This window comes from Chiloscyllium plagiosum, unplaced genomic scaffold, assembly GCF_037043375.1.
Source record: "Chiloscyllium plagiosum isolate Xiang-an unplaced genomic scaffold, Cpla_swu_hap1 HiC_scaffold_4, whole genome shotgun sequence".
Taxonomy (NCBI): Eukaryota; Metazoa; Chordata; class Chondrichthyes; order Orectolobiformes; family Hemiscylliidae; genus Chiloscyllium; species Chiloscyllium plagiosum.
In genome coordinates, this window is record NW_028270142.1 from 102,579,869 (window position 1) to 102,597,155 (window position 17,287).

General features: G+C 40.2%; 1 pseudogene; it reads right to left on the reverse strand.

Moving 5' to 3' along the window:
• Nucleotides 1-4,681: 4,681 nt before the first annotated feature.
• Nucleotides 4,682-17,287, reverse strand: part of LOC148150191 (uncharacterized) — a 176,028-nt pseudogene continuing 163,422 nt past the window's right edge.

Below are 17,287 nucleotides of genomic sequence, written 5' to 3' on the forward strand. Positions count from 1 at the left end.
ACATGGAGAATCAACAGATTAAACTATGGGCAGTCCCTACGTTGTGAATGAGTCTGTTTTCAAATCCAACACAATGAAAGACGATGTAAAATAGTTGTTCTTAAATGCAGGAACTATTTGCATGTGAATCTTTGAAATCATACGCCAGTATGGGATTGTGTTCATTCGAATGATCATTTGTAAGTCGGATGTTAGTAATTCAGGGACTTCCTGTAATTGTTGCAATTTCTCCTTGTCTCTTAAAGCTTTCTGAGCAAATTGTCTCAATTTGCCTGGATGCAATGCTTGCTGGTAGTGTGGAATATTGATTCTTATTGTGCAATATTGAGGCCATCCACCATTCAAAAAGCCAAAAGATTATTGGTCTTGCGTCAAACAGTCTATGACTGTCTATAAGGCTCTGATCAATCAAGCTGACAATGCAGGTTTGACTAATCTGTTGAAAAGACTGCAGCGAGATTCTAATTGCTATCATCCTGTACTTAGCTACTGAATTAAAACAGATGATCTTAATCTGTAATGTGCATTGATGCAGATCACTAAGGTTGACAATGCTAGTCAATTAATGATTTCTATGTCTTTATACATTATACAATTTTAATGTTGAAGGAAAGAATGGGACACTATTAGAAAGGCAAATGATCAGTTAAAAGATGATCAGTTTTACTTTAAAAATCACTTTAAAAATTATCAGTTACAAAAGATTGTTATTATTATTGTATTCCCGGGGTCTTTTGTAATGACAGTTAATTCTGATGAGACAAACTTTCTTGGGTCATTACTGGGTAAAATCTTTCTGGAAATGGGATTATAGCTACATTAGTCAGGGATGCCCTGCAGTTAGTGGCAATGGACTCGAGTGGGCTTTCTGCTTCTGACTTGGCTGCTAGCTCTGTACTCTCAGCAGCATCTCCAGGGATGGTGGTGACTGCTGGGTCTTTAAGAAGCCCCACATGTAAATGCACTGGAGCCTCAAAACGGAGGTTATAACTGGGTCTCAAGGCAAGGAAGGGGGATGAACTCTGCCAGGGTGAGGGAGAGAAAATGAGTTTGAGCTTTAAAATCCAGGAAGTAATTGAGTACCTGAGTGGCCAAGACTTTAGGTAGAAGAGGGGGGATTTGGTATCTCCTGATTTTGAAAGGAAGCCATAGGGAAAATGTTCCTACATTCTCACCAAAGTCCCAAGCAGAGGTAACCTGCCAGGTTTACTTCCGATCCCTATACCCCTCCCACAGGCATCTGACTGGAGTGGGAAACAGTCCTTCAGTGGCTAAATAATTGATATGATTCCAATAAGTACTAAATTACTTCATGAAATATAGTAATCAATAACATCTAACAGGAGATGAAAGAATGCATAGTTTGGCTTCAGCTGCCACAAAAATAGCTAAAATTTGATGTTAACTTCAAATAAAACAAAATATTTTTGATGTATTTGTCAAAGTTCAGGTGTCTGGATGTAGCATCAAATAGTTACAGATATTGGCTGCTGCTGAAGCACCGAATAAAACACTGCTGCCCTAACTGATCCAAACTCTACCGTAATTTTATTAATGCTCACTGGGATATGATGATAACCATGTAACTAATTTACTGAAACAAATGTAAACCGAGAGTGCAACATGGAAACAGCCCAACCACTGAATAAAATCAAAACAAAAATGCAGATGCTAGAAACCTGAAACAAAAACAGAAATTACTGGATCACTGGACAGAAAACGTTTTTGGCTGCACAGATGCTGTCACTCTTGCTGATTATCTCCAGCATTTTCTGTCATTACACCATGTACTTACTTGTGGGAGGGTATGCCTTACTTTTGAACTGGGTAACGTGGTTGAGGAACATAGGAGCAGAATTAGATCATTCAGCACCTTGAGCCTGCCTTGCCATTCTAAATCCTGGCTGATCATTTACCTGAATCTCATATTACCTTGCATCTTTCTTCCTACCTACCTATAGAAGCTCCAACAATATGTTTTTCTGTTTCTTACTCTTTTATATTCATCATCTATTTTCTCCTTCATTACAAATTTATTGGTCCTCTTTTGCTGAATTCTAAAATTCTCCTAATTCTGTAAATTTTTTTGGTAACATGACCTTCCAACTCTTGTACTCAATACTCTGACCAAAATGATTTCCTTTATTGGTCAGAGTATTGAGTACAGGAGGAGTAAAATTAACTAGGCAAAAGTGAGGACTGCAGATGCTGGAGACTAGAGTCAAGAGTGTGGTGCTGGAAAAGCACAGCAAGTCAGGCAGCATCTGGGGAGCAGGAAAATCAATGTTTCGGGCAAAAACCCTTCATATTGAGTACAGGAGTTGGGAGGTCATGTTGCGGCTGTACAGGACATTGGTTAGGCCACTTTTGGAATATTGTGTGCAATTCTGGTCTCCTTCCTATGGAAGGATGTTGTGAAACTTGAAAAGGTTCAGAAAATATTTACAAGGATGCCGCCAAGGTTGGAGGATTTGAGCTACAGGGAGAGGCTGAACAGGCTGGGGCTGTTTTCCCTGGAGCGTCGGAGGCCGAGGGGTCACCTTATAGAGTTTTATAAAATCATGAGGGGCATGGATAGGGTAAATAGACAAGGTCTTTTCCCTGGAATGGGGAAGTCCAGAACTAGAGGGCATAAGTTTAGGGTGAGAGTGGAAAGATATAAAGGGGACCTAAGGGGCAATGTTTTCATACAGACGGTGGTGCATCTATGGAGTGGGTAGCCAAAGGAAGTGGTGGAGGCTGGTACAATTGTAACATTTAAAAGCCATCTGGATGGATATATAAATAGGAAGGGTTTGGAGGGATATGGGCCAGGTGCTGGCTGGTGGGACTATATTGGATTGGGATACCTGGTCGGCATGGACGTGTTAGACTGAAGTCTGTTTCTGTGCTGTACATTTCTATGACTCTCTGACTCTATAACTGTATAAGTCCTGTGGTTTGATCTGATTAGATTACATTAGATTACATTAGATTACATTACAGTGTGGAAACAGGCCCTTCGGCCCAACAAGTCCACACCGACCCGCCGAAGCGAAACCCACCCATACCCCTACATTTACGCCTTACCCAACACTACGGGCAATTTAGCATGGCCAATTCACCTGACCCTGCACATCTTTTGGACTGTGGGAGGAAACCGGAGCACCCGGAGGAAACCCTCGCAGACACGGGGAGAACGTGCAAACTCCACACAGTCAGTCGCCTGAGGCGGGAATTGAACCCGGGTCTCAGGCGCTGTGAGGCAGCAGTGCTAACCACTGTGCCACTGATACTTTTTAAACTTCCTTTGTTGATCATGGCTATCTCCCTTTATCGTTAGGTACTTTTTTCCTTAAAAGAATGTATACTTTTTGAAAACCATGGATTAATTTTTTTCAAATACCAGCTGCTTTCATATCTACCATCAAATTTTTGAAAGCATTTTCCAATCGACTACAGTCAACTTTGTCCTTAGACTTTCAGAGTTCCTTGTTCAGATTTAAAATGGTAATTTAGGACAACTTTCAATATGGCTGTAAAATATATGATTGATATGAAAAATGTAATTGGTGAAAATTGCAGGGTAAATTTGTAAGAAGTGAATGGTGTACAAATGCAAACAACTGACCTTGCTGAAGTTTTTACAGCCAGCTTCTTGAGATGAATTTAATATGCTGATGCTCTCTGTACACATTGACCCAGACACAAGGAATATGATTGATGTGTGAGTGAATTATCCAATGTGACTGAGCCTTGTGGAATACTGCAAGAATTTTAATGAGATGTGAGAATTAAAAGTAAATGTCTGAATAATATGGTGGGGGTGTTCAGGTTCAGAGCTATGTGCTTTACTTGCAGTATGTTGAAACACATAACAACATAACCTGAGAAATAAAGCAGCCATGTGACACAGAGCCTCCTTGGAATTCAGGAAGATTGTGGCTAATCTTATAGTCTGTATTCCCACCTTCACTGCCATAGACCTTGACTCCGATAGACCAATAAGCTGCCCAACCCAACCTTTAATAGCGTCAATAACGTAGCCTTCCGATCTCTTTTTGCTGGAGATTCTGAAGATTCATGTCACTTCAAGAAAAGAAGTTCCTCCTTGCTCCAATTTAAATGGATTTTCTCTTATTCAGAAACTAAGCCATCCTGTTCTTGATCTGCTTACGAGCAGAAACATTTTCTCAATATGTTCTGTCTTTCTGTTATTTCTTTGTGATGATATCACATCACTGAATGTAAATACCATAGTATGGGTGGAATTAGAAATTGCACTAGACTAAACTAAAACTGAAAACTAGAAGGCTCAGATGAGCATCATGACATGAATAAAATTAGTCCTTTGCTGATGGAACAGCAGAACAGATGCTGGTGCATATCACTGATATATGTGGCTATCATGTCTAGCAGTATTTGGCATTAATGTTTAATAAATAGTGTTACTTTAAAGTCTAAGCCCAAAGTCAGTTCTTGACTTTGCCTTCTCATTGAACAATCTTTAAAAAAAGAACCCAATACATTCCCACTTAATTTTATGTTATTAGCAAATTTTACATGATGCTAAACCTGAATGGTAACATTTTGTATTTTATGGACAAAGGCAGCCAGATTCATCTATACAGTTTGTGGCATTGTATAGTCTCTCTCTATTTAAATAATACCTTACTAATCTATTCTTCTTTTTCTGAAATTATTATCCCTTTGTCAACTCTTTTGGTATTTCTGCAGCCTTCAGAAACCGAGAATCAAGATTAAACATGGGTGTCAAGTCCATATTTGTCAGTTCTGTGATATTGCCACAGGACGCCTCTTCATTGGCTGTTTTCATGCTCACTGTCCTATTGGAAGTGCAAGTTTCCCATCAAAGGGCCAGAAATCTGTTCCAGTCAAGTGAACTGAGAGTGGCTGAGACAGATAGGAAATCTCAAGGGCATCTCAACATTAGGATGGCACTAGAGATGTAATATTAAATTAGGAGAACAACTGGAACATTTAGATCTGAGGGAAGATATCTTTGGTTTAATTATTGAGGCTGTTTTTCATGTCTGCAGGCCCCCTCCTTTGGCGACCTCCATTGAAGTGGTGACATCCATAAGGAGACTTCTCCAGCAATGATAAAATACCAACAATTCCACAACTCAACTCATATTGAAGTTTATCCAGGGTCCTTCACATCCATAGGATGGTGGGAATGCATTAGTGAACTGGCCTGATTCAGTTCCTTCCTAATTTCCCACTCCCCACTTATAAGCCTACTACTTTGTGAATGGGAAAATTCATTTAACTCAATTTAGATACTTACCTTCTGCTATAAAGATCAGCTTAGTTCTACTGGACTCGATGAATGACTCTAAATTCTTACCATCATTTGCTCTCTCAGAGAGAGAGATAACTGGTGGGGGTTTAACTTGATGGTCACCCTGCCTCAGGCAAGGGGAAAGATTAAGAAGGAGAATTGTTCATGGTAACCTCATGCAGTGTGGGAATTGAACCCACGCTGTTAGCATCATTCAACAACTGAGCTAACTGATCCCTACAGTGTGGAAACAGGCCCTTCACCCCAACAACTCCATGCCAACCCTCCAAAGAGTAACCCACCCAGACCCATTTCCCTCTGACTAATGCACCTAACACTATGGTAAATTTAGAATGGCCAATTCACCTGGCCTGCACATCTTTGGATTGTGGGAGGAAACCAGAGCACCCAGAGGAAACCCACGCAGACACGGGGAGATTGTGCAAACTCCACACAGACAGTCACCCAAGGCTGGAATCGATCCTAGGTCCCTGTCGCTGTGAGGCTGTAATACTAACAACTGAGTCCCTTTGTACTACACTTTTGATATCACTTTATGGCTATAGGATAGAGTGTTGAGTTATCTTCGCCCATGATCCTTCTCAACTTGCATCACCTCAAACAAAAATTATTCCCACAAAAAAAAGGCGAGAATCCCAAATTTAGATGTTCGTGAGCATACAGAGCAGGATTGCATAAAAAGGGTTATTTCACATACAGAGGGTGCTATACTGTAGAAAGCCTACAGGAGTACAGCAAGCAATAAAGGTAAAATTAAGCAGAATGTCAGGAAAGCAAAGAGGAAAAAAATGTTGGCAGGTAAGAGAGATCCTGTTCTTCTTGCATTCTCTGGCTGAAGGCAGATCCAGTGCACAACCTCTTCTATAGGTGGGGCAAAGGGATAGGTCCTGAATCCAGTTGCCTGGAACAGGAATAGAACCCCATGCAGTTGCCACCAATCTGATTTGTAATAGCCATTCAGCTGACCATCCCTCCCATCACCCACTCCACCTCAAGAAGATCAAATACCTGTGACAACTGTGAATATCATACAGTGGAACTACAGGTGGGAATAGTAGAGACTCCAATTTCTTACCATCACATGACTAACCAGGAACCTCACCCACTCTTACCGCTTGTGTTTCCCTTGGCCAACAAGTCCTGGAGTGGGACCTGAACACAGAGCAGAGGCAGAACTGCTATTAACTGTGTCACAAAGGACCCTAAAAGAAACTTGAGAAACACATAAAGGTTGAGTGAATAACAAGGAAATAGACTAATTAGAGACCAGAAAGCTAACATGCTTAGAGATGCAAGACTTAGTCATGGTGTTGAATAAATAATTTTCCTGTTTTTCAAAAATGAGAGAATCAAACAGTGTAATTAAGGAGGAAGAGTGAAGTATTGGGTAGGATAAACCATGAGGGAAGACATGTTAAGACGTCTAGTATCTTTGAAAGCAAAAACAAAATCACTAAGCTCAAATATAATGTATCTCAGGTTGCTAAATGAGGTAAATGAAGAAATGAAGGGCTTTTGCCCGAAACGTCGATTTCGAAGCTCCTCGGATGCTGCCTGAATTGCTGTGCTCTTCCAGCACCACTGATCCAGAATCTGGTTTCCAGCATCTGCAGTCATTGTTTTTACCTAAATGAAGAAATAGACAAGGCTCTGACCATTATTTACCAATTTTCTTTGACTATAGGTGCTGTCAGATGACTTGACTGAAGTCCATTTAGCATCTTTAAAAAAAAGGATGAAAGGCGAACCTGAGTAATTGCAGTGCTTTGCAGAAGGATCTGACTGGATTCGAATTGCTGACTCGATTTCTCTCTCTACAGGTGCTGTCAGACCTGCTGAGTTTATCCAACAGTCCCTGTTTCAATTTTTAATTACAGGCCACAGATCCTAATCGCAGTGGTGGGCAAATTATTGGAAAATAATTCTGAGAGATGGCAGACATCATCATTTAGGGGAGTATGGATTCATCGAGAACAGTTAGCATGGATTTGTTAAAGGGAAGGTTGTATCTGACGAACTTGATTGATTCCTTTTTAAGTAAGTAACAAAAAAGATCAATGAGGAGCCAGAATGTAATGCGGATTGAATAATATAGATTTTGGCAAAACTTTTGACATGATCCCACATGGCAGACTGATCAGTTAATTAAAGGCCTATGAGATCAAAGAGAAAATGGCAAATTGGATCCAAAACTAGCTCAATGGAAAGAAGCAAAAGGTAGAGGTTTCTTTGTAAACTGGAAGGTTGTCACCAGTGGAGTTCCACAGGGTTCAGTACTAGGTCAGTTGCCAGCCATGGTTACAAATCAATTGTTTAGACTTAACTGTAGCAGATACGATTGATAATTGCAGATAACATGACAGTGAGAAAGTACATTGTTTAGTGCAGAAAAAATAAATGCATTGCTCTGAGAGGCTTTTGTTTTATTTATGTGAATGTTATTGGCAAAGCTTGCATCTATTATGGCAACTATCTCTAATTGCCCTTGAGGAGGTGATGGTGAGTTGCCTTCTTAAATCACTACAATCCATGTGATATAGATACACACACAATGTTGTTGGGAGGAGGCTCAGGGTTTTGACTCAGCGGCACTGATATAGTTCCATGGTCAGGGTCGTGTCTGGCTTGGACAGGAGATGCAAGGTTTGAAGGTGATGTTGAACCTTGTACTGTAGTGCACCCTATAGATGATCCACATTGCTGCCAGTGCACATTTGTGGTGCAGGGACTGAATGTTGAAGGCGTTGGATAAGCTGTCAATCAAGTGGCTGCTTTGCCCTGGATGTGGCGAATTTCTTGAGTTTTTGTTTGAAGTGCACTCTCCAGGCAAGTGGAGAGTATTCTATTGCATCCCTAACTTGCAACTTTTTCGGCAGTTGTCAAGTTTTGAGAAATCAGGAGGAGAATTACTGACAGCAGAATTTCCAGCTTCTAACTTGCTCTTATGGATACAGTGTTTATCTGCCTGGTCTCAGTCAGTTTCTGGTAAATGTTTACCCTGAAGGTGTCTGAGGGACATGCAGCAATGGTAAAGATACCATTGAATTTCACCATGTGATAACTGCATACTCTCCAGTCAGAGATGACCATTGTCTAGCACTTGTTACTTGCTATTAATGTAACTTGTCACTTGTCAGTCCAAGTCTGAATGATTTTCAGGTCGTGTTGCATTTGGTCATGGTCTACCTCAGTATCTGTTGGGTAGAAAATGGTGTTGAAGATAGTGCAGTTGTCAGCAAACATTCCCATTTCTGAACTTACGTTTGGTTATTGATGAAAAAGATGGTTGGACTTAGAAAACTACACTAAAGAACTCCTGTAGTAATATCCTGGAACTGAAACGATTGATTACCAAAAAAACACAACCATCGTCCTCTGTGCCAGACATGACTCCAACTGTTTCCTCTCTAATTTCCATTGACTCCAGTTTTGCTTAGGATCCTTGATGCCATATTTGGTTAAATGTTGTCTGAACTTAAAGGGTAGTCATCCTCATTTCTCCTTTGAAGTTTATCTCTTCTGTCATGTTCAACTAAAGGGTGTAATGAGGTCAAGAGCTAAATGACCATCATGGAACCAAAACTGGACAGCATCGTGCAGGTTGTTGCTGAGTAATGCTGCTTGATAGCGCTTTTGGTGACATATCCAACACTTTGCGAGGACTGAGTAGATAGATGGGTTGGGTAATTGGCCAAACTCAATTTGTCCTATTTCTTATGTACAAGATAGACCTAAGCAATTTTCCACACTGTTGAGCTGATGTCAATGTTGTGGCTGGACTAGAACAGTTTGGTTCGAAGTGCAGATTATGCTGAAATACAAGTCTTCAGTACCATTGCCAGAATATGGTCAGGGCTCATAACCTTTGCAGTATCCAGGGTCTTTACACATTTCTTGATATGAAGTGAATGAAATTGGCTAAAGGCTAATGATGGGGATCCCAGGGGTGATGAAGAAAGATTGTCCATGCTGCACCTCCATCTGAAGCTACTTGCAAATGATTACAAGCAAAACAAAGATTTTCCTGCCAAAACTAAAGACTACAGTCTATACTGAAGCACAGTGAGTACTCAACCTCTCTCTTTAAAAAAAAATCAAAAGATTTGGAGGACAATCCTGATCTTGTCCAAACTAAAGAGGCCTCACCTCTGTTTGGATGTCAGTCTTGAGTAGGATTGCATTTATATTAGTCTAACAATAACCAGGTGAAATAGATTCATGGAGTCACAGCATTGCAGGGCCCGGAAACAAACCCTTCGGTCCAACTCATCCATGCCAACCAGATATCCAAAATTAATCTAGTGCCATTTGCCAGTATTTGGTCCATATCCCTCTAAACCCTTCCCATTCATGTACTTATCCAGATGCCTTTTAAATGTTGTAATTGTGACCACCTCCATCACTTCCTCTGGCAGCTCATTCTGTATGTGCACCAGCCTCTGTGTGAAAAAGTTGTCCCTTAGGTCCCTTTAAATCTTACTCTCTCATTTTAAATCTATGCCCTCTGGTTTTGGACTCCCCTACCCTGAACATAGATCATAACAGCGCATTACAGGCCCTTCAGTCCTCCATGTTGAGCTGACCTGTGAAACCAATCTGAAGTCTACCTAACCTACACTATTCCATTATGATCCATATGTTTATCCAATGACCATTTAAATCCTTTAAAGTTGGCGAGTCTACTACTTTTGCAGGCAGGGCGTTCCATGCCCCTACTACTCACTGTTTAAAGAAGTTATCTCTGAAATCTCTACTATATCTATCACCCCTCAATTTAAAGCTATGCTCCTGGGGAAAAGACCTTGCCTATTTCCCCTATCCATGGCCCTCATGATTTTATAAACCTCTATAAGATCACTCTGCAGTTCCAACACTCCAGGGAAAATAGCCCCAGTCTATTTAGCCTTTTCCCATTCTCAAACCCTCCAACTCTGGCAAATGATGAACCAACTCAATGCAAAGGTATGGAATGTGAGTTCACCAAAGCCAGAACTGGCATCTATACTCAATAAATCCTTCAGAAATGCATTTCTGAAAAAACCCAAAGAAAACTAGACAGAAGTGAATACTGCAGATGCTGGAGATTAGAGTCAAGATTAGAGTGGTGCTGGAAAAGCACAGCAGGCCAAGCAGCATCTGAGGAAGCCTTCCTGATGAAGGGCTTTTGCCCGAAACGTTAATTTTCCTGCTCCTCGGATGTTGCCTGACATGCTGTAGTTTTCGAGCACCACTCTAATCTAAACCCAAAGAAAAGACCACTGATATTCTATTAATGAAAGGTGCAAATTCAAGGTAATTGTAACAGATCACCAGTGTCTATAGTGATGAACTTTGGAACAACTATTGCAGCCATTATTAGATTCAGTGAGACATCCAAATATTGTACCGGGCGTAGCTTGTCTCCCCCAGCAAGATCATGTCCGACATTATGTGATATGCAAGTTATGTTCTACAAGAGGACTTTGGGTTAAAGTGTGTCAGAAATCCAACATATACAGAGAAATCCAAAGTACAGCATAATGTCTGACAGCTGCCTGTGAAGAATATTCCTGATGGGTAAGAGCTTAATCCCGAGTTCTTAGGTGCCAAGCATTTTTCTAAGCTTGCATCAAAGAATGCATATTGGTCCTTACATCAGGATCTGATAACTTTCAAAACTTCTTTTAGCAAATATCGTTGCCTCAGATAACCTTTCAGATTATCTACATTACTCCTGTAACATTTGGATTATCAGTGAATATCTATCAGTTTGGCTCTGTATCGCAGATGACATTATAGTTGTCAGAAGAACTAATCATGAACAAGATACAAACCTTCGGTAGCTCAAGACAGTGTCAAGGAAGCATGATCTTGTAGAAAATGTCAAATCAACATAATAGTTTCTTTGGTTCAATCTACTGATTAACTGGCGTTAGACCTGATCCTAATAAAATAGATGATATTCAGAAGTTGCCAACACCACGAAGCAAAGGTGACCTACTTTTCTCAGTTTCTGGGTGTTATGGTTTCTGTAACACTTTATATGGTCAAACTGAGGTACTTCCCTATTTAAAATCTTCTCTTTAAAAATTTGATACATATGATACTTGCAGCAGGGGGCAATGGCCTAATAGTATTACCGCTGGGCTGGACTGTTAATCCAGAGACTCAGGTTATGTCCTGGGGACTCTTGGGAGATGGTGGATTTTGAGTTTAATGTAAATCTGGAATTAAGAGTCTAATGCTGATTATGAGTCAATTGTTAGAAAAAAAACCATCTGTTTCACTAAAGTCCTTTAGGGAAGAAAACTGCCATTTTTATCTGTCTGGCCTACAGCAAATGTGGTTGACTCTCAACTGACCTCGGGGCAATTAGGGATGGGCAATAAATGATAGCCTAACCTGTGATGCAGTCATCCCATTAATGAATTTTAAAAAGGTATGAAACTCGCCATCATACATTTAAACTCTTAAAAATGCTCCAGCATCCCACAAATGTGAGCTTCAATATTATAACCTCTTCAAACTCACCCCTTTGGATGCAGATGAATCCCAGAAAGACTCCGGAGCATGTCTATTACAGGACATCAAGCCTTTTGCATTTGTTTTCATGTGTTTTAAGAGCTCAGGCTAACTCGTCTAACATTGAAAGTGAGAGTCCTGATCTAGTCTTGGGATAAAATGGTTTCATTTGGACCTATTGAGCAAACACTTCATTGCCCTTACCAATAATAACACATTAGAAATGATCTACCAAAAACCTCTCGTGTGTTGTTTTGTCTAGTAGTAGTGTTTCTACTTCTGGACTAAGAGGTTTGGGTTCAAGTCACACCTGCTCCAGAGGTGTGTGATAGTAACTCTGAAGAGGCTGATTACAAAATATAAACAAAAAAGCTCTCACAAGTGCCTACAACATCATCATGTGAACAGCAAAGGCTGTGACTTAAAAGTAAAATACCAGCCAGCTTCTCAAACAACCTTCTCTGATGTTTTTAGCCAACTACATTTATCGGAGAAGAAAAGTGAGGCATCAATACAATGCCTTTCCAAAAGTCGTCACCTCTGACTGTACAGCACTATTCTTAAGTGTCAATCCAGATTTTTGCCCTCAGGTCCTGGACTGAGATTTGAACCAGCAACCTTCTGATTCCCTGCGAGATTTCGACCAACTGAGCCAACTTCTAACAGATGGTAAAACACTTCAACTAACTCCTTACTGACTTGGTGCTGGTAGATGCTGTTTTTTTTTTATCACTGACAGATAGATGTGTTAAGGCCGGATGATTGGTGGCTTACCAGATAGTGCTATTAAATGGATGCTTCAGTCTCCTCTACAATAGTGGGGGTGTAGATGCAGATGAATTTTGATGGACAGGGAGATTGCTTAGATGATCTGAAATAAGGAAGGTAGAACGTGTGAATGGGTGGGCATTATTCCCTTGAGATTAAGATGAAGGTAAAACTTTGTGAGCGAGCATTTATTCACACAAGGCAATGCAAGTGTTTGCCAGGCAAAAGAACAGAAAGCAGAGCTTAAAAGTAGGAATAATTCCATCAACTTGCCTTCCTTTAACGTGTTTGTTTTGGAAGAAGATAAAGAATATAAGGAGCTGGGAAGTGTGTCAAGGTGATGTAAGATTGCCAAAGGAGAGGAAACTTGCATTTATGTAGCATCTCCCATGACCACCAGAACTCTCAAAGACCTTCAAAGACATCTTTTTTAAATGTACTCACTGTTATAATGTAGCCAAATTGCATCCAGCAAGCTCCTATATGCAGGAATATGATAACTAGAAAATCTGTTTTTGTGATGTTGATGAAAGGATAATATTGGCCAGGACACACGTATTTACTTGCCTGTTCTATCAAAATACTAACATAAGATCTTTTATGACGATCAGTGAGGCAGATTGGCCCCAGTTTGAAAGTTCTGCAGTTAAGTGCCCCCTTGATTTTTTTTTTGCTGAAATCTTATGTCTCAGAGACAGATTTTCTTTATAGTTACTTCATGAGATAAGGGCTTTGCTGGTTGAATCAACATTTATTTCACATCCTGGATTGCCCTTATGAAGGTAGTGGTGGTGATCTGTCTTCCTGAACTGCTCCAGTCCATTTGGTGGAGGTATATTCACAGTGTAGTCAGGGAGGCAATTCCTCAGGGAGGATTTTGACCCAGTCACAGTGAAAGGATCGTGATATATTTCCAAATCAGGATGGTGAGTGGCTTGGAGGGGAGCTTGCATGTGATGGTGCTCTAATGTTTTTGCTGCCCTTATCCTTCTCAATGCCAATGGTCATGGCTGTGATAGAACTGGAATCAGATCTGACACCTAAATGGTGGAAAGATGAGAGTATCAAACTGGAGAGAGAGCTGGTGGTCTTGTGCAGAAGGGTTGCTCCATGTTCTAGTGGAGATTTTAGATCTGCGAAGCATCATCCAACCCTGAGCTTGCTCCTTCCTCGACCAGGAAGTCCATCCAATCTTCATGTGTGCCACTGAACTGATACCACCTCCCAGAGGCAAATTCATGTCCACTAATATCTTTGTTCCATCAATCAACTAGCTCCCAGTTTACATCATTTATAGATAGAACCTAAACAGTCATAGAGTCACACAGCACAGAAACAGATCCTTTAGTCCATCTCATCCATGCCGAACAGATTTCCCAAACTAAACTAGTCCCATTTGCCAGCATTTGGTGCATATCCCTCTAAACCTTTCTTAATACATCCCTATCCAAATGTTTTTTAAATGTAACTGTACCTGCTTCTACCACTTCCCTTTGCAGTTAATTCTATATATGAACCACCCTCAGCACGAAAAATCTGCCCCTTGGGTCCCATTTAAATCCTTCCCCTCTCACCTTTAAATTATGCCCTCTAGTTTTGAGCTCACCTATCCTTGGGAAAACAAGGATTTACCTTATCTTGGCCCCTCACAATTTTATGAACCTCACCTTTTAATCTCCCATGATCCTGGGAAAAAAGTCCCAGCCAATCCTGCCTCTCCTTGTATCTCAAACCCTCCAGGCCTAGTAACATCCTTGTATATCTTTTCTGCACCCTCTCCAATTTAATAGAATCCTTCCTATAGCTGGGTGACGAGAGCTGTACACAATATTCCAAAAGTGGCCAGACTAACGTCTTGTACGGCCACAACATGACATTCCAACTCCTACACTCAGTGCTCTGACCAATGAAGGTACACATGCCAAACGCCTTTCCACCGCCTTGTCTACCTGTCATGCCACTTTGAAGAACATTATGCACCTGAATCCCTAGATGTCTTTGTTTGACACCACTCCCAGGGAAATGACCCAGACCACATGCTTTGGTGGTTCCTATGATTGGTCATTTGTCTTATCCTCCTTCTGCACTAACCCAATCCCATTTTAAATGAAAGCTGTACTTAATTTCCATTGGCATGTATTCATCGGAATCTTGCTCATTCTCACTACTTATTCTACTAATTCTATTTTCTATTTTCCGAAGCCTCCAAATGTGAGCACTGGGATTTACAAAAGCAGACTGATTCCCTAGTGAGACTGCCCTCTGGCAATCAACAACATCAGAAGTGATGAATCTTACATTTCCATCTATAACTTTAGGGCTCTGCTGCAGGAAAAGTGCAAAAAAAACCTGAATCAGTTTTAATAGAAGGGAGAAAGATGACCTAACATTTTTCTTTCACTCTGACGAAGGATTACTGGACACAAAATGTCAACTCTACTTTCTGTACACTCATGCTGCCACACCTGCTGAGTTTTAGAAACAATTTTCTGTCTTGTTTCTGATTTACAGTATTTGTAGTTCTTTTTTATTCCTGTTTTAATGGTATCTAAAAAGTTGGGGAATGAGACAAATGGCTAATGGGTAAATCCCTCATGACAGTAACTGACAGTCAGATAAAGTTCCTTACCCCAATCTTTTTTCAGATGCTGACAGACTAGATATTTCCAGATGTTTCTGTTTCTGCTTCAATAATGCATTTAGTGTTCAATAATTCATCTTTTATACCCTGATGTAGATCCAATGTTTAAGCTTCAGAGCATTTTTTTCAGTGTTTCTTATTACACAAGGTTGTTTACAGTATTGTCTACTTCTCTGCTTCTTTATTGCTTTTTCTCTAAATGTTATTTTTAGCACAAAGAGCACAAAAGAAACAAGTAAATAGAGAGGTGCTGCTCTTTTAGCTATACCAAATAGCATTGCCATTTTAAATGTTGTTGTACATAGCTAACACTGAAAGCTTCAAAGATCAATTGCAATCCCAGTGATATTAAATGCTGAGAGTGCTTACTGTTAGAATGAACATTGTATGATGCATCATGAAAAGGATCATCATGAAGCATCAAAAAGGATCAAACTGAAGCATCATAAATCAGAAATTCTCATTAAAACATTATAGATATGCATTTTTAAAAATCTATCGAATTTCTGTGTGATATTGTCCCTTTTTTTAGAAAATCATTTCAGTGGATTTTTAAATTTGATTGCAGAGAACAAAATGAAAAGCATTAGTCATTGCAAAACTGTAACTAGTTGAGTGCCATAGAGATCAGTGCTGGGGCCATAATCCTTTACAATATACACCTTGACAACTTGAATAAGGAAACTGAATGTATTATAACCAAGTTTGCGAATAACACAAAACTAGATGGGATGGCAAGTGGTGAGGATGCCACAACAAGTCTGCAGAGGGATTTAGACAGGTTAATCAAGTGGGCAAAAACTTGGCAAATGGAATATAATATGGAAAAAATGTGAGGTACACTCTTTACCAGGAAGAATCGAAGAGCTGAACATTATTTAAGACTGCAGAAAGCTGCAAAACAAAGGGACTAAGAGTCATTGTCCATTAATCACAAAATGTTAGCAGCCAAGTTCAATGGATAATAAGGAAGGTAATGGAATTTTGCCCTTTATTTCAAAGGGAATAAAATCTATAAGTTAGGAGGCTTTGCTAATATAATGCAAGGCACAAGTCAGACCCCAGTTGGAATACTGTGAACAGTTTTGGGCCTGCTATCTAAGGAAAGATATACTGGCATGGGAGGCAGTTGAGAGAAGGTTCCCCAGGTGAATACAGGGTAAAGAGGTACTGTCTTAAGAGGAGAGGTTGAGTAGGTTAGACCAGTACTCATTTGAATTTAGAAGAATGAGAGGTGATCTTATTGAAATATACAAGATTCTCAGGGGACTTGACAAGGTGGATGCAGAAAGATTGTTCCTCCTTGTAGTAGAGTCTAGAACCAGAAGGTATAATCTTAGAATTAAGGGGTTGTACAGAGATGAGGAGGAATTTCTTCTCTCAGAGTACTGAGTCTATGGAATTCTTTACTGCACAGGATGGTTGAGGTTGGGTCTTGAAGTATATTCAAGGGTGTAAAAGAAAGATTTAAAATCAACGAGGGAATCAAGGGTTTTAGGGGAAAGGCAAGAAAGTGGAGTTGAAGGCTATCAGATCAGCTAGGATCTATTGAATGGCAGAGCAAATTCGATGGGCTGAACGGCCTACTTCTACTCTTTTGTCTGAAGGTTTTATGAAAAAAACCTACAACCTGGGAAGTGCTGCAAGCAGCCTTGTCTATTTTAATTGTGATACATTTAAGACAGTTTAACAATTTTCCTTAAAACATTAAAAGCCCATGTCTTTATAATCACGGATTACAGACTGAATGTTCAGACATTCTTCCCAATAGCCTGTTAAAATATTTTTAGACTGTTGCTGAGAAGGCCCATGTTTTATTGACCTTTTCTATCTGCCTGTCAGAGGTGGCAATTGACCGGGCATTGGTGAGACCACGTCTTAAATACAATGTGAAACTGTCATATCCTTCTTTAAAGAAGGCTACAAATACATTGGAGGAAGTAAAGAATTGATTGATGCCGGGAATGAGTAGGTTGAATTGGCTGGGCATGTTTCTGCTGGAGTTTAAAACAGTGAAGGCTGACTTGATTGAAGCGCGTACAATTTTTGACAAGGTGGACAGAGAAAGGATG